This window comes from Carcharhinus amblyrhynchos, chromosome 6 (genome assembly GCF_965287045.1).
Source record: "Carcharhinus amblyrhynchos chromosome 6, sCarAmb.v2.hapA, whole genome shotgun sequence".
In the NCBI taxonomy this organism is placed as follows: domain Eukaryota; kingdom Metazoa; phylum Chordata; class Chondrichthyes; order Carcharhiniformes; family Carcharhinidae; genus Carcharhinus; species Carcharhinus amblyrhynchos.
The window spans coordinates 14,984,595-15,002,682 of NC_137329.1; the positions used below are offsets into that span (position 1 = coordinate 14,984,595).

Here is an 18,088-nt window from a genome sequence, read left to right on the forward strand (position 1 = left end):
ACCCTTTATCCTCAAACTATGACCCTTGGTTCTGGACTCCCACCACCACTGGGAACATTAGACTGGACCTAACCCATTGATTTTATTCGCAGTAAAGACCAGAATGACATTGTAATTATACATGCAAAGCATTTGTCAATGCTCTTCCAGCTACTGAGTGGGAAAGTCTCACTGGTGCTAACCTGACAAGTCCAGTCTAGCCTCAATAGGGGCTCGGCAGTCATTACTACCCGGAGACTGTGAATGTTTTGTGTTCAGTCAGACCGAAGGTTGTATTGTCTGCCTCTGTGTTAATGCGGCAGCCTAGCAGAACCATAGGGTGCACAGCTGGCTGAGAGAGCATCGGTGCAAGGACAGGAATGCCTGAAATGCCTAAGCCTAGAGGAGATCACTGAAATGACAACCATGGTCAGATAAGTTATTTGCATGTGAAATCTTTCTTAATCTCCACTCGTGTGATTTTCTGCCGATTTTGCTTCTTTCTCCCCGCCCTCCCCTCGCTTTATTCCCGCAGTCTTTGCTCTGCACCCTCCAGCCTCGGTTTGGGAAATGGTATCAAATTAATTTTTAATTGTAAGAAGCTTTTAATTATAAGGGTATTGGGATGTCGCAGTGGTCAGCACTGTTGTCTCACAGTGCCAGGGATCCAGCCTTGGTTCAATTCTGACCTTGAGACACTGTCTGCGTGGAGTTTGCACATTCTCCCCGTGTCTGCGTGGGTTTCCTCCGGGTGCTCCAGTTTGGTCAAAGTCTGTATGGAGTTTGCTCCTTCTCCCTGTGTCTGCTTGGGTTTCCTCCGGATGCTCCGGTTTTCTCCCTCACTCCAAAGATGTGCAGGTTAGGTTGACTGGCCATGCTAAATTGCCCCTAGGTCTCAGGGGGATTCGTGGGGTAAATATATGAGGTTACGGGGATAAGGTCAGGATTGTTGTCGATGCAGGATCGAAGGGCCAAATGGCCTCCTTCTGCACTGTAGGGATTCTATGATTCTAAGAACTATTAAAAATAATTGACTGCTCTGTAGCACCTGATGAGCTTCAGGTCTAAGCTGCAATTAAGTCAAAACAATTTTTAATGATAAGAACTATTAGTTGTTTACAATTTAGGCTGAATGGAAATTGTCCCCCCGAGGCTTAAGCTGTACATTTTTCGACAAGCAAGATTTCCAATTATACTTATAATTAGTAGTTCTTTAAGACACTGGGATATCAAATAATCACCTTTCATTGTGCCAAATAAATAAATAGCGCACACACGATCAGAATATCCCATCTGCAATTTGATTACAAAAATATATTTTATACAGGAGTCATGAATCTGCTGTGACACAATAACAGGGCGAGCTTACTCTCCTGACAGAGATGGAAATGAGGCCGAACCTGGGATTTCAGACTGGGTTCAAAGCCTGGACTGTTCAAGAGAGGAATATCTCCAATTTCATGTTGAACAGTGAACACTAACAAAGGGGGCTTTAAGAGACACAATGGTGAAGGGATATGGATTTGAAGGGGGTGCGGTGCCGACATATCATTTCCCTCCCCACACCCACTCAACACCCTCTCCCCCCACTCTCCCTCCACACCCACCCATAACACCCCCCCCGCCACGCCCCCCCACCCCCACTTCATCTCCAGTATTTTTTTGACCACGTGTCAATGGCAAGTTTCCCACACACGTCCTGAAGTACCAGGCAAATTAAGTGACCTCCCACTGACCCCATGAACTTCAGTTTCTGGACTTGGCAGCCTCGGCGTAGATGTGGCAAAGATGTGCCACTTTTCATAGAATCATAGAGGTTTATAGCATGGAGTCAGGCCCTTCAGCCCAACTTGTCCATGCTATCCAATTTTTACCATTAAGGTAGTCCCAATTGCCCGAGTTTGGTCCATATCCCTCTACACCAAAAACTCGACTTCTATCTCTGGCAGCTCATTGCAGACTCTTATCACCGTCTGCATGAACAAATTGCCTCTCTGGACCCTTTGTATCTCTCCCCTCTCACTTTAGACCTACGACCACTAGTTTTAGACTGTCCTCTTTTGGGAAAAGATGTTGGCTATCTACCTCATCAATGCCCCTCATTGTTTTATGGAACTCTATAAGATCACCCCTATGCCTCCTATGCTCCAAAGAAAAACGTCCCAGACTATAACCTCTCCTTATAATGCAAATGGTCAAGTCCCGGTAGCAAGCTAGTAAATCTTTTCTGCACTCTGTCTAGAATAATATCCTTTCTATAATAGGGCAACTAGAACTGTACACAGTATTCCAAGTGTGGCCTTACCAATGTCTTGTACAACTTCAACAGGACATCCCAACTTCTATATTCAATGTTCTTGTGAACTTTCAGGGCCTATCGGTTCACTATAGTTAAGAAAGCCCACCAATGCCTCTACTTGCTCAGAAGACTAAGAAAATTTGGCATGGCAGCTACGACTCTCACCAACTTTTACGCGTGCACCATAGAAAGCATTCTTTCTGGTTGTACCACAGCTTGGCATGGCTCCTGCCCTGCCCAAGACCACAAGGAACTACAAAAGGTTGTGAATGTAGCCCAGTCCGTCACACAAACCAGCCTCCCACCCATTGACTTTGTCTGCACTTCCTGCTGCCTCAGCAAAGCAGCCAGCATAATTAAGGACCCTATGAACCCTGGGCATTCTCTCTTCCACCTTCTTCGGGAGAAAGATACAAAAGTCTGAAGTCACTTGCCAACCAACTCAAGAACGGCTTCTTTCTTGATGCACTCAGACTTTTGAATGGACTTACCTTGCATTAAGTTGATCTTTCTCTACACCCTAGCTATGACTGTAACACTACGTTCTGCACTCTCCCCTTTCCTTCTCTATGAATAATATGCTCTGTCTGCATAGCATGCAAGAAACAATACTTATCACTGTATACCAATACATGTGACAATAATAAATCAAATCAAATCAAAACCAATAAAGAGGAGATTGGAGAATCCATCATCATACTAATCTATCTTAGAAGATATGAATTTTGGCTCAAAGAAATGAATGTTAAATGGAGTAAATGGTGGAGAGAAAATTAAAAAGAATTTAATTGAAATGAGGTGAAATTTAATGTTGGAAATCTTATACTTAATGACTGATTTCAATCAACTTTGTTGATAACATTAATTACTAATTGGTTGTCAATGTAGGGACGAGGAATTATTACAAATGCATGTGGAAATATATGAAACAATGTATCTTAAAATGCATATATGTGGATACACAATGTAAATAGACATGGTGCTTTTATGAATGCCACTAACTACGTGGTCCTTGCCTACTGGCTTTGCATATTGGAACAGGATAAATATGCTGACCATTAAATTTCCAAGCAGAGAGGCGAGTTTACAAGATTCCTTGCCTCGTGTCAGCCTTGTCTCGATTGTAATACTCTTGTTCCTGAGCTCCGGTGGTTGCGAGTTAAAGTCCCACTCCAAAGGTCTGAGTGCAGGATCTGACACTGTGGTACAGTATGGAAGGAGTGCTGTATTTGTGTAGGTGCTGCCTTTCTGATGAGATATCAAACTGACACCCTATTTGTCTCACTGAGGTTGAAAAGATCCCACAGCACTATTAGAGGAAGGGAAATGGTGCTCTCCCCATAACCCTGACAAGCATTTACCTCTCAATCAAATCACCATAAGCATATTACCTGACCAGTGACCTCATTGCTACTTATGGGATCTTGCTGTGTCCAAATTGGCTGCAGTGGTTCCCCTACATTGAAATAGTCCACTGTCTGTAAGGTGCTTTGATATGCAAATATAAGATCATAAAAGGTGCAATATGATACAAAGTTATTTCTTTACTGAAATTTCCTGTAAATAGCTTGTGTGTACATAATATTATTTGTGTAACTTAATGTCCTTCTGTGTTTATTTAGCATTATTTGTATGGAGTATTTTGTCTATAATAAAAACACAGATAGATCTGTCTACTTGTGTGAGTGTCAGGTTTGGTGAAGTCCCAAGTATTGTATTTAGAACAAAGAACAAAGAACAAAGAACAAAAACAGCCCCGGAAACAGGCCCTTCGTCCCAACAAGCCCGCGCCGCCATTTTAACATTACCAGTCCCCCCTCCACCCATGACCCTTATCTATGCTTATGGCGTTCCACATTGAGGGAAACTAATTTAGGGACAATTTATTACCTCCAATTAGCCTAATAGCACATCTTTGGGGTGTGGGAGGAAACCGGAGCACCCGGAGAAAACCCACGCAAGCATGGGGAGAATGCGCAAACTCCCACAGACACTGGCCCAAATCCATGTGTCTGCACAGCAAACAGTGATAGTCACTGAGCTGTTGTGTTGCCCAGCATCTGGTCCAGTTTAAGCACACACTAACGGCATGAAGTAATAGGCTATTCTCGAACATTCAAGAGCAGCCCTAGTATGACCCATCGCATGTATGCCCCTCGTTGGACAACAAGGCGGACTGACTTAAAACCTGTGAATTAAAAGAGAAAAACATTAGCATCATTCCACATCCTTATACATTACCAGGGACGTCCCACTGCTGATGAACCTTATTTAAAACAATCTCCTATATCCTCCCATCTCCAACCCACTCATGTGCCTGTCTAAGTAACTCTAAAACAAATCCAGCGTGCCTGCCTCCACCACCTTGCTTGGCAGAGCATTCCATACCCCCACTACCCTCTGTGTGTAAAACCTCCCTCTAATATCCGTGTTATACCTCTTCCCCCTCACCCTAAGCCCGTGGCCCCTCGTACTGTGTGTCTCTAACATAGGAAATAGCTTACCACTGTTTACTCTATCTATACCCTTCATAATCTTATATACCTCTATTAGATCCCTCCTCAGTCGCCATCTTTCAAGGGAAAACAGCCCCAATTTGCTCAATCTTTCCTTATAACCCAGTCCTTCCATGCCAGGCAACATCCTGGTAAACCTCCTCTGCACTCTCTCCAGAGTCTCCACGTCCTTCCGGTAGTAAGGCGACCAGAACTGGACGCAGTACTCCAAACGCGGCCTAACCAACGTTCTATACAACTGCAACATTAGACTCCAGCTCTTATACTCTATACTCCTTCCTATAAAGGCTAACATACCATAAGCTTTCTTCACAACCTTCTCCACTTGTACTGCCACCTTCAAAGACTTGTGCACTTGCACCCCCAGGTCCCGCTGCGTTTCTATACTCTTTATAGGTTTACCCTTTATCATATAACTCCCCCCTACATTATTCCGGCCAAAATGCATCACCTCACATTCATCAGGATTAAACTCCATTTGCCATATATCTGCCCAATATACCAGCCTATCTATATCCCGTTATATTGCCAGACACTGCTCCTCACTGCCCGCCAATCCAGCCATCTTAGTGTCATCTGCAAATTTGCTGATCACACCACTTACTCCCTCTTCCAAGTCATTTATATATACTACAAAAAGAAGAGGTCTCAGTACTGAGCCCTGTGGCACACCACTAGTGACAGACCTCTAGCTAGAAAAGGACCCTTCCACTACTACTCTCTGTCTCCTCTTAGCAAGCCAGTTCTCAACCCATCTAGATACCTGGCCACGTATCTCATGAGCCTTAATCTTTTCAACCAACCTACTATGAGGGACTTTGTCAAACGCCTTACTGAAATCCATATAGACATCAACGGCTCGTCCTTCGTCAACCATTTTTGTCACCTCCTCAAAAAATTCTACCAGGTTCGTAAGGCAAGACTTCCCCTTTACAAAGCCGTGCTGCGTATCTCTAATCAGATCGCAACGCTCTAAGTGCTCATACATCCTATCCCTAAGAATCCTCTCCATCAACTTGCCTACCACTGAAGTCAAACTCACCGGCCGATAGTTACTAGGGTTATCCCTCCTACCCTTTTTAAACAACGGTACCACGTTCGCTATCCTCCAGTCCTCTGGGACCTCACCTGTGTCCAAAGAAGAGACAAAGATTTGCATCAGAGGCCCAGCAATTTCATCCCTTGCCTCCCTAAGCAGCCTAGGATAAATGCCATCGGGCCCCGGAGATTTATCAGTTTTAATGCTACCTAAAATCCCTAACACTTCTTCCCTCGTAATGTATAGTTGCTTCAATTGGTCTACAGCTCCCTCAAAGACTGTACCAGACATCAGCCCCTCTCCTTTGTGAATACCGATGCAAAATATTCATTCAGGATCTCCCCCATTCCCTTGGACTCTAAGCACAATTCCCCTCCTCTGTCCCTGAGAGGACCGATTTTTCCCCTAGCCACCCTTTTGCTCCTAACATAGGAGTAAAATGCCTTTGGATTTTCCTTAATCCTACCTTCCAAAGTCGTTTCATGCCCCCTTTTTACCCTCCTAACTCCCCTTTTGAGATCCCTCCTACTCTCTCTGTATTCCTCCACCGCTCTCTCCGTTCCCAGTTGCTTGGAGGCAGAAAAGAAATGGGTACCCACCAGGCAATCCAAGAGGACTAGATAGGCTGTGCACAAGTCCCCTGGGGCTTTGTTTTAATTCATTCATGGGATATGGGTGTCAGTGATCAGCCAGCATTTACTGCCCATCCTTGTTCAGAGGGCAATTGAGAGTCAACCACATTGCTGGGATCAATTGTAGACCAGACCAGGTAAGGACAGCAGATTTCCTTCCCTAAAGGACATCAGTGGAACAGATCGGTTTTTCCAACAATCGACAACGTTTTCATGGCCTTCAGGAGATTCTTAATTCCAGGTACTTTTATTGAAATTGAATTGTGCCATCTACCATGGTTGGATTAGGACCCGGGTCCCCAGAACACAAGCTCAGTTTCTGGATTAGTAGCCTAGCGAATATACCACTGCTCAGAAATTGGTTTTCCATTTTGAAAGCTGGTGAGGGTGCTGGTTCCTCAGAGGAGTGTAGCCAGTACCAGGCTTATGGCACCATGAGGGGCTGGGTTGAGCAAATGTGATTGGGGATTAATTAGTTAGAGGGACAGACTGGCATTTCTGTGCCCATAGACCTGACTCTAGAATGATATGTTGCCTGCCTGGTGCCACACTCTCGAAGATCACAGAATGCTATGGGACATTCATTCTGGGGGAGGGTGAATAGCCCCAGGTCGTGGTCCTCATTGGTACCAATGATTTAGGTAGGAAAGGGAATGGCATCCGGAAATCAGAATTTTGGGAGTGGGCAGATTATTAGCAAGCAAGACCTCAAATGCAGTAATTACTGGATTACTCCCTTTGCCATGTGAAGATAGCATGGCAGATGAATCTGTGAAAGGAAAGATGGCACAGCAGGGAGGGCCAAAGACTCCTGGGACACTGGGACTGGCTCTGGGGGATACGGCACATGTACCAGCCGGACAGGTTGCACCTGAATAGAGCTGGGACTGAGTTCCTTAGGGGGGATTTTGCTCGTGCTGTTAGGAGGGCTTTAAACTAATTTAGCAGGGATGTGGGAACCAAAAGGAAACACTGGACAGGAATATCAGGGTGCACAAAATACTGGGAGGGACAGAGAGCACTAATATAGAGAATAGTAAGTTAATTAGCAAAGCTGGAGTAAGGGAGAAAATAACAATGTCAAAATCAGTGTTGTTATGCATGTATGCAAATACACAAAATATCGTAGATAAAATTGGTGAGTCACAGGCACCTTGGCATGTCTTGCAGCTGTGGAAAGTGTTACATAAACACAAATCTTTCTTTGTCTTTTTCTTTCAGGAATGAAGACACAAACAGGCAAACAAATATAACCAGGTAACTTTATTTCAACAGAACAGATATCATGAAATAAGTGTGTAGGGAACAGGACAGTGGGAAATGGTCGAGGGAAAATAGAGGGAAAACAGCTTTGCTCATGTTTCGAGTCAAGGAGCAGCTAAGGTTTAAACAGAGCATCACAGAATAACATGAGATGAAAGAGGCAATGCCCTTTCTCAATGTAGCATCCTTGTTGTCTAAGGGCTGCTGGTCATGCCATATGCTATAATGGGACAAGGAGGGAGACCCCAAAAACAACCTCAACTTGTACATGAGTTGAGCCCGCAATGTTGACATTGTTCTACACTCCAGCCATCCAGACCCCGAAGAAGCAAGCTTGAAGTTTTGAATAAATATGTTTCATCTATTCTCATCCATGAGAGAGTTGGTTTCATCCCTTGCTTTGGAAATAGTATTTAAAATCCAGAGAATTTTATTGATATTAAGGGAAGGTAAATAAAAGGAGCTGAAGGTCAGCAAATCAACATGACTGGAATTAACCTACCCCGGGACATTCACAGGAATGAGAAAGACGTGCAATGTTCCAGTGGATATTTGAAATAGCTCCCTGAAAACTGGTATAGTGCCAGGTGACTGGACAAAAGCACAAATGGGTCGCCTTCTTTAGAAAAGAATTAAAGTCAAAACCTTGGAACTGAATGTAACTTTTCTGTTGGGAAAATTAACGGGGAGAATAATAAGCGAATGAGTGAACTCTTTGCATGTGGGGAATTGCAGAGTTCACATTCAGAAAGCAGAGCTCCTGTTTGACAAACTTGATCTCATTATTGGAAGGAATATCTGGACTGGTGGATCCAGAGGGGGCAATTTATTTGGATTGATAAGGTGCCAGGGACAGATGGAATAACACTCTTTTCTGTGTGCTAACTCTAAGGATCCAGTGTCATGTCAGTTTGAATATCTCAATCTCATTCTTCATGAGAATGGCCAGTGGTAGGAAACTGTGTTTAGTTCAGTTAAAACCCCATTAGTGAACTGTCAATTTAAAACCCACCAGCAGCATGAATATTAAAGCAAAGAGAGTTATGTATTTACACACAGTTTGCAGAAGGGCTTATTGCTATATCAAACATTCAACAAACATGAAAGAAGGAGCATACTGATACCAAATATCAAAAACAAATAGAATAATTCACAGTTTACGTGTCAGGGAGCGCCAGGGATGGAGAGATTTTACACTCTGGAGTTTATGTTCAGGTGAGTTCAAATGGCTGAATTCAAGACTTGTGGACCATAAGACCATAAAACAAAGGCGTAGAATTAGGCCACTCGGCCCATCGAGTCTGCTCCACCATTCAATCATGGCTGATTATTTTCTCATCCCCATTCTCCTGTCTTTTCCCTGTAACCCCTGATCCCGTTATTAATCAAAAACCTATCTATCTCTGTCTTAAAAACACTCAATGACCTGGCCTCCACACCCTTCTGCGGCAAAGAATTCCACAGATTCACCCCACTCTGGCTGAAGAAATTCCTTCTCATCTAGGTTTTAAAGGATCATCCCTTTAGCATGAGGTTGTGCTCTCTGGTTCTAGTTTTTCCTACTAGTGGAAACATCCTCATGAAGAACTAGTTGAGATTCTTTCAACATAGAAGATTATTCAGCTGGATTTGTAGGCAGCACCAGCATTTCTTTTTAACCAGGTGAACTCAAAGTCTTTTCGGAAAAACATCACCAGGCGATGACATTCATCAGTCTTTAGAAACTTTAAGCTGGGTAGTCCCTCAAATCTTAGTTTCCACAGTTGCTCTTGCTGATGTTATTTCTTGCAGACTGCTTCCAAGTAGGCAGAGCTTTGCAATAAAAGGTCTTGAAAATCAGAGAGTTTTGGTCACACAATGACTGACCATCGATAAATGATGGAAGCCAATTGATAATCTTTCCTTGTAATGCTTCAATCATAAGGCCAAAAAGCTGCTGTTGTACCTTGGAAAGTAGATAGGGGTCATGAACACCTCTGTTGTGACTAACCAGTTTCAATAGCCTCCCTTTGTTACCCAGACAGATCCAGAGTGTGGGGGGTTTATCGGCCCTGCTCACCACTGGGATTTTCCTGTCCCACCGAGGGACTATCGGTTATGAAACCTCATCCTCCGCAACAGATGAGGTCGGAAAATCGCAGATAGAGTCAGAGGGTGAGAATATATGCTTTGGCTTGTCCCGAAACCATAAAATCGCACCCGAGGTCAATGGACATTCCCGTCGTCCTGACCTTGCCTGCTTTGATTCCCGTGGTGAGCAGGTCAATGCGGTAAAATTCCAGCCAGGAAGTCTGGGAATGTAGCATCCCGGTGGTTTGGAGAAAGCCTTGACAATGGGAGGTGTGATGCTAATTATAATCCATTTGGGAAATTCCCAGAAGCTTGAAGAGCCTTTCCGTTGCAAAGACCAGGTGACCCTTCGGCAGGCATCTTAGAGTTCATCGGGCTCCATTTTAAAAGAATAGCTGTTTTATTTGTAATCGTATTCCTTAGGCCTACATAACACTTTCCTGTAGATTCATAGTGAATTTGAGGAGGTCAATTAATTTAATATATATTGTATTTAATATACAGTTGTGGTCACTGGTGAAATGTGGGAAAGGCAGCAGAGCCATCAATGTCCCACAAACAGCAATGTGATAATAGTCAGATAAACTGATTTTTAATGATGTCGTTGGAGGGAATGAAACAAGACGGTGGGTGGTAACATCTCTGCTGTTCTTCCAAGTGGTGCTGGGAGATTGTTTATGTTGACCAGGAAGGGCAGACAGGAGAGACAGGGCCTTGGTTTAGCTTCTCGCTGGAAAGGCGAAATCTGTGATAGTGTGGCACTCCCTCAGCACTTCACTGGAACATTGGCCTAGGTTTTGTGCTTAAGTTTCTGAAGTAGGTCTTGAATCTACAATTTTCTGGCTCAATGTCAAGTCATTCAGCTATGGCCAACAACACTAACAGGTTAAACATATTGGGCGTGATCTTACCTGCCATCTACGACAGGCTCCTGTTGCAGCGAAGTCGGAGGATTTGGTGGTCAGTGAAATCTCCATTCACTGCAGCAGGATAGGAAACTCCGGCCGGTGTGAACTGTAGAAAGATTCCATCCAAACATTTTTTTAAAATTCAGTTATGGGATGATTGTACTGTTGGCTGGGCCAGCATTTATTGCCCATCCCTAGTTGCCCGAGGACAGTTGAGAGTTGGCCATGTGTAGGCCAGACCAGGTTCGGATGGCAGAATTCCTTCCTCAAAGGATGTTCATGAACCAGATGGGTTTTTCTGACAATTGGCAATGGTTCCATGGTCATCAATAGATTCTTAATTCCAGACATTTTTTTAATTGAATTTAAATTCCATCGTTTGCCATGGTGGGATTTGAACCCAGGCCCTTGGAACATTAGCTGAGTTTCTGAATTAATAGTCGAAAGTTAATTTATTAGCTTCATGAGGTGGCTTACACTGCAATGAAGTTACTGTGAAAATCCCCTAGTCACCACACTCCGGCATCCGTTCGGGTACATTGAGGAAGAATTTAACATGGCCAATACACCCAACCAGCACGTCTTTTGGACTGTGGGAGGAAACCAAAGCACCCGGAGGGAACTCACACAGATGGGGAAAATGTGCCAACTTTGCGTGGGCAGTGACCCAAACTGGGAATCGAACCCAGTTTCCTGGCGCTATGAGGCAGGCGTGCTAACCATTATGCCACCATAATGTACCCGCTGTTATCTAGTGCTAATACCACTGCCTAACATAAACTGACATATACATATTTGTAATTGCAATCTAGTAATATTTTAATTGCAACTTTAATTGACACCATTGTTATTAAATACAACCTCACTGTGGTTCCTTGCTAACAATGCAAGACAAATGAGTAATTTACTGACTGCAGTGCAGCACATGCTATAACAATCCTTAAACTATCCCACTAAAGATCCATGACTAGCAATGTAATTAGGCATTATTAACTGGCAGTTGTAATGACAAGACTTCTGGCCAACCACAACAGAAATCGGGTACTTGTAGAGACTCACACCCTGTACACTGCCTGGGCGTTTATTAATGGCAGTTGCGGCTACTTGGCACTGTTGGCAGAAGGGTGCAGCACCAATTGAGGAGGTGTTAATCCACGCCTCAAAGCCCAGCGCTGCCTCCCCCAGCAAATGCATTTTTGCCATAACCCAGAGATGGCTATGCTTTTTTGTTGGTTGAATGAATAGATAAGTGAGCCATCATGCGCAAACCATCAATGTTTCAAAGGCAAAGTACTGCAGATGCTGGAATCTGAAACCAAAGCAGAGAAAGCTGGAGAAACTCAGCAAGTCTGGCAGGAGAGAGAATAGAGCCAATGTTTCAAGTCTGGATGGCCCTTCAGACGAAGGGTCTGGATCTTCATCCAAAACGTCTTTCAGACTGTGGGAGGAAACAGGAGTATCCGGAGGCCATTCATATAGTAATCTGCCTTCCCATTTTTGCTACTAAAGTGGATAACCTCACATCTATTGCTTTAATGATTCGGGTACTCACTGCAGCAATCTCCTGAGCCCTGGTGAAAGTTGCAAAGTCTGACTTGGGATTGTTTCCTTAACCAGCAAACCCTTTTTTCAGTTGTGCAACGCTTGATCCAAATATTATTTCAAAATCTTTACTTGCCCTTATCAGACAGTAATACTAATCCTTTGCTAGTCAGATCAAGAAATGGTCAACTCAGTCACCCAAAATCATGTCAACTACCACGGCCTTCCCACGATCTTTGCCTATGAAAGACCTGCCAATCATCATCATTGAAATGACGTGCAGTACACTCTTAATTCCCCCACTCTGGGCGGGATTTTCCATTCCTGCTGGGCATCATCAGTGGAGGGGTGGAACAACTTGAAGACAGGCCAGAAGTCAATTTGGTCACTCTCCAAATTTCCCTGTCCCGCCCGCAATGATTCCCATCATTGAGGCCCAGCTTCTGCTTTGATAGCATCTGATTATAGATCGGATTATATTCCTGTTGATTTCTTAACGTCAGACTTCCTCTATTATATTTTCATCAAGATTATCCAAAAATAATTAGCAACTCCTTTCCTACAGCAGTTCTTTACTCTAAGAAGCAGAAATTTCTTTCAGTCGCACTTCTTATTTGTTGCTCCTCATAGATATGCCAACCATTAAATGATACAATCCCTACAGTGCAGAAGGAGGCCATTCAGCCCTTCAAGTCTGTGCTAACTCTCTGACAGAACATCTTATCCAGGTCTATCCCCTCAATCCCAAGCATCCACCCCGCTAATCCCCAACATTGATTTCTTTTCGATTTGATTTGTTTTTTTTTGTTGTCACATGTACTAGCATACAGTGAAAAGTATTGTTTCTTGCGCACTGTACAAAGCATACTATTCATAGAGAAGGAAACGAGAGAGTGCAGAATGTAGTGTTGCAGTCATAGCTAGGGCGTAGAGAAAGATCAGCTTAATGCAAGGTAGGTCCATTCAAAAGTCTGTTGGCAGTGGTGAAGAAGCTGTTCTTGAGTCGGTTGGTACATGACCTCAGACTTTTGTGTCTTTTTTCTGACGGAAGAAGGTGGAAGAGAGAATGTCTGGGGTGCTTAATTATGCTGGCTGCTTTGTTGAGGCAGTGGGAAGTGTAGACAGAGTCAATGGATGGGAGGCTATTTTGCGGGTTGGATTAGGCTACATTCATGACCTTTTGTAGTTCCTTAGGTCATGGGCAGAGCAGGAGCCATGCCAAACTGTGATACAACCAGAAAGAATGCTTTCTATAATACGTCTGTAAAAGGTGGTGAGAGTCGTAGTTGACATGCCAAATTTCCTCAGTCTTCCAAGAAAGTAGAGGTGTCGGTGAGCTTTCTTAACTATAGTGTCTATATGGGGGGAGAGGACAGGTTTTTGGTGGCCTGGAGACCTGAAAGCCTAAAACTCTCGACCCTTTCCATTGCGTCCTCGTTGATGTAGACAGGACACAGCCTATACAATTTTGGATATGAAGATGCAATTTACCATGCCCAATCCACCTAACTTGCATATCCTTGGACGGTGGGAGGAAACTGGAGCACTTGAAGGAAATCTTCGTGGACATGGGGAGAATGTGCAAGCTCCACACATTCAGTCACCCAAGGCCCCTGGGGCAGTGAGGCAGCAGTGCGAACCATTACGCCATCCAAACGATTTAATATCTACCTTTCCTGAATGTCAAAGATCAGTTTTCACAACCTCTACCACCCTTGTTCTCTTTTCACATTAGTAGACATGTTCTGTCCTGTACCTTCATGTTCTTCATACAGTAATATCCATGAATCACCTCAATTTCTGTACATTTAAAAAAGAAAAATCACGTACCTGTATCCTCAGGGTCTCCAGGAGGCTCCTACAGCCAATAGATTGCCCTTGAAGTGAAGTGGCTGTTGTTATGGAGGCAAAAATGGAAGACAATTAGTGCACATCAGGATCCCACAAACAGCAATGATATAATAAATGGTGTGATGACATTTGACTGGGAAGCAATGCGATTAGGGAAATTTTTCAATTCTTTAAAGTATCTGTGAATTCTGGAATGTTTGTAATATAATAACGTAATCTACAAGAATAATTGAAAAAGACTTACATCAATTGTAAAGGGATCAAGTTGTACCTTTCTTCAATAATGAGATATACTGATCCATGTGACCGGATGGGGCTTGACCCAGAAGCAGTTCCAAAGGGAGGAAGTTGAGATACAGATGTCGTGTAGCCAGTCATAAAGGAGAGCTTCAGACACTTAGAAACATAGGAACTAGAAGCAGAGGGAGGCCATTTGGCCCCATGAACCTGTTCTACCATTCATTATGATCATGGCTGATCATCAAATTCAAAATCCTGTTCCCGCTCCCCCTATATTCCTTTATTCCTTTAACTTCAAGAGCTATATCTAATTCCTTCTTGAAATCAGAAAATGTTTTAGCCTCAGCTACTTTCTATGATAGTGACTTTCACACATTCACCCCCTCTAGGCGAAGAAATTTCTCCTCATTCAGTTCTAAAAGGTTTGCCCGTTATCCTCAAGCTATGACTCCCTAGTTCTGGACTCCCCCCACCATTGGGAATGTACGCTGTCTAACCCTGTTAGAATTTTATGTTTCTATGAGATCCACTCTCACACTTCTGAACTCCAGTGAACATAATCCTAACTGACGTAGTCTCACCTCATATGACAGACCTGCCATCCCAGGAATCAGCCTGGTAAACCTTCGCTGTACTCCCTCTATAGCAAGGACATCCTTCCTCAGATAAGGACACCAAAACGGCACACAATACTCCATGTGAGACAGATTGGAGAGCTAAAAGCAGAGGAGCTGGAGGGCGAAGGCAGACAGAAAAAGGAACAAACCAAATTCTTATGAGGAATAACAATCGGATCGCTCTCAGGAAGAGGTCAGTTTTACTGTTTGGTAGTGAAGGAGACAGGGGTTCTTAGAGGCAATGCGTGAGCTGACTAAAAAAAGGTCTGAAATCTAGAGAGCTGTGTGAACAGCTCAGAGATGTTGTGTTATCCCAGAAGCAGCAAACATCTTGAATTGAGATGCTATCCGGGTATCATGAACCAAGGGAAATAGGGCTCATAGAAAAAAATAAAGCTTATTTATTAGTCACAAGTAAGGCTTACATTAACACTGCAATGAAGTTACTATGAAATTCCCCTGGTCACCACACTCCAGCCTTGTTCAGGTCAATGCACCTAACCAGCATGTAATTCAGAATGTGGGAGGAAACCAGAGCACCCAAAGGAAACCCATGCAGACATGGGGAGAATGGGCAAACTCCTCACAGACAGTGACTCAAGCTGGGAATTGAACCCAGGGCCCCGGCGCTGTGAGGCAGCAGTGTTGACCACTGTGCTACCGTGTCACCACTAAGAACTGTGTTTTGCTGATGGCCATTGTGCCCGTGAAACTCAGTGTTAAATGTAGCAGTTGGAGGGTTTTCCAGGTGGTACAGTGGTTAGTACTGCTGCCTCACAGCGCCAGGGACCCAGGTTCAATTCCAAACATGGGTCACTGTCTGTGTGGAGTTTGCACGTTCTCCCAATATCTGCATGGGTTTCCTCCGGGTGGCCCGGTTTCCTCCCACAGTCCGAAAGATCTGCTGGTTAGGTGCATTGGCCATGCTAAATTCCCCCTCACTGTATCCGAACAGGCGCTGGAGTGTGGTGACTAGGAGATTTTCACAATAACTTCATCGCAGTGTTAATGTAAGCTTATTTATGACCCTAATAAATAAACTTTAAACTTTCAAAGTAAAGAACAGTATTTTATGAAACTGAAACAAACATGGAAAATGCTGGAAAATCTGCGCAGGTCTGACAGCATCTGTGGAGAGAGAATAGAACCAAGGTTTCGAGTCTGGATGACTCGTCATCGGATATTATGGAACTGTGTCGCTACATAATGCCATACGCGCTGAGGAGAATTCTTGGGGTTGTATAATATGTACCTTTGTTGCATAAATTATTTAAAGTGATGATGTGGAGGTGCTAGCATTGGACTGGGGTGGCTACAGTAAAAAGTCTCACAACACCAGGTTAAAGCCCAACAGGTTTATTTGGAATCATGAGCTTTCGGATCACTGCTCCTTCATCAGGTGAGTCTCACTCCAATGATAGCTGTGCTAACCATTGTGCTAACTACCAAGATTGGTGGAACAGCAAATTGCGCGGAGGGTGTGGAGAGTCTGCAGAAGGATCTAGATAGGCTGGGCGAATGGGCCAGGAAATGGCAAATGGAATTTAATCTTGGCAAGTGCGAGGTGGTCCACTTTGGTAGGAATAATGGTAGGAAGGACTATTACTTATGTGGCGAAAAACTGCAGCAGGCGACGGTGCAGAGGGACCTCGGGGTCCTTGTGCATGAGTCGCAAAAACCCAGCCTGCAGGTGCAGCAGGTGGTCAGGAAGGCTAATGGGATGCTGGCCTTCATAGCGAGGGGGATTGAATATAAAAGTAGGGAGGTCTTGCTGCAGCTGTATAGGGCACTGGTGAGGCCGCAGCTGGAGTACTGTGTGCAGTTTTGGTCGCCGTACTTACGCAAGGATATTTTGGCCTTGGAGGGAGTGCAGAGGAGGTTTACTAGGCTGATACCGGAGTTGAGGGGGTAGAGCTATGAGGAGAGGCTGAATAAACTAGGCTTGTACTTGTTAGAGTTTAGAAGAATGAGGGGAGATCTCATTGAGACATATAAGATGATGAATGGGATGGATAGGATAGAGGTGGAGAGACTCTTCCCGCTCAGAAAGGACAGTAGGACTTGGGGGCACAGCCTCAAGATAAAGGGGGGGCGGTTTAGAACGGAGTTGAGGAGGAACTTCTTCACTCAAAGGGTGGTGAATCTCTGGAATTCTCTGCCTGTTGAAGTGGTGGAAGTTGCCTCGCTAAATATTTTTAAGACGCGGGTTAATGGGTTTTTGATAAGCGAGGGGATTAAGGGTTATGGGGAGAGGGCGGGAATGCGGAACTGAGCCACGACAGATCAGCCATGATCTTATTGAATGGCGGGGCAGGCTCGAAGGGCTAGATGGCCTACTCCTGCTCCTATTTCTTATGTTCTTATGTTACAGTCTCACTCACTTGATGAAGGAGCAGCGTTCCAAAAGCTTGTGATTCCAAATAAACCTGTTGGATGTTAACCAGGTGTTGGAAGATTTCTTACTATTTAAAGTGAAATTTTCCTTTTTATCTGATGTACAATTTTCCTAATAATCCATGTTTCATTTACGTGTGTTTGAGCTACATTTAAGTAAAAGCTACATTAAAAAATTGAAATCTTGTCAGTAATTTCTTTCTTGGTGTTCTTTCAATGAATTTGGTTATTCTGGTTTATGATTTCTCTCTGGGAGTTGTAATGTATTTCTGTGATGTTAACTGAGGGATAAATGTTGGCCAATACACTGGGAGAAAACCCATTCTTCTTTGAACAGGGATCATTTAAGTTCAACTGAATCAGCAAGCATGATTTTAATTTTAGCGTCTCATCCAAGAGATGGGACTTGATAATGCAGCACAGGCTGAGAGAGGGCCAAGTGTAAACGGAGGCGAGTGAAATGTGCATTTTCTCACTGCACTCTCTTCCTCTTAGCAAAAGCAGCACCTGCCACATCGGAGTGGGGGCCCACCTTTGCTACACCAGGCGATGCTTAACTGGTATCTTGATTGCCATAGCACAAAGCATCATCTTACAAGATGGACAGCTGCCACCAAATTGTGTGTTCATAAACATAAACACATAGGTTTCTGCCTCATCAACAATTTAAAGTTTATTTATTTATGTCACAAGTAGACTTACATTAACAGTGCAATGAAGTTACTGGGAAAATTCCCT

General features: G+C 43.9%; 1 long non-coding RNA gene across 2 annotated transcripts in view; it reads left to right on the plus strand.

Annotated features, from left to right (window-relative positions):
* Nucleotides 1–237: 237 nt before the first annotated feature.
* LOC145343711 (uncharacterized) overlaps nucleotides 238–18,088 on the plus strand; it is a 45,060-nt gene continuing 27,209 nt past the window's right edge. The window contains exons 1-3 of one of the 2 annotated variants that reach the window (XR_013886780.1): nucleotides 238–408; nucleotides 7,687–7,722; nucleotides 9,749–10,069. This is a non-coding gene — a long non-coding RNA (uncharacterized LOC145343711). Of the gene's footprint in view, nucleotides 409–7,686; nucleotides 7,723–9,748; nucleotides 10,070–18,088 lie in introns of those variants that run through there. The other variant, XR_013886779.1, reaches the window with a different exon arrangement.